We start from the raw sequence: 260 nt of genomic DNA, 5'->3' as shown, positions 1-260 counted from the left end.
GTGGGGGCCGTGGGGTGCGATCCCACTGCAGGGGAGCAACAGCTACCCTCTGGGGCTGCCCCCTTGCCTCTACCGGACACCCGGCATGTTCTTCTTCGAGTGAGGGACTGGCCCACCCCGGGACACCCCCTCGTCCTGGCACCGAATAAAGCACATTCCCCAACGCTGCCTCTGTGGTCTCTGCACCCCGCTCAGGGTGGGCGGCGGGCAGGGGCGAGCCGGAGACCCTCTGCCCCAGCCCAGGCGCTGGCTGGGGGGCA

Source organism: Aptenodytes forsteri, unplaced genomic scaffold (genome assembly GCF_000699145.1).
Source record: "Aptenodytes forsteri isolate BGI_AS27 unplaced genomic scaffold, ASM69914v1 Scaffold422, whole genome shotgun sequence".
In the NCBI taxonomy this organism is placed as follows: domain Eukaryota; kingdom Metazoa; phylum Chordata; class Aves; order Sphenisciformes; family Spheniscidae; genus Aptenodytes; species Aptenodytes forsteri.
Note: the sequence above shows the minus strand (reverse complement) of the source record.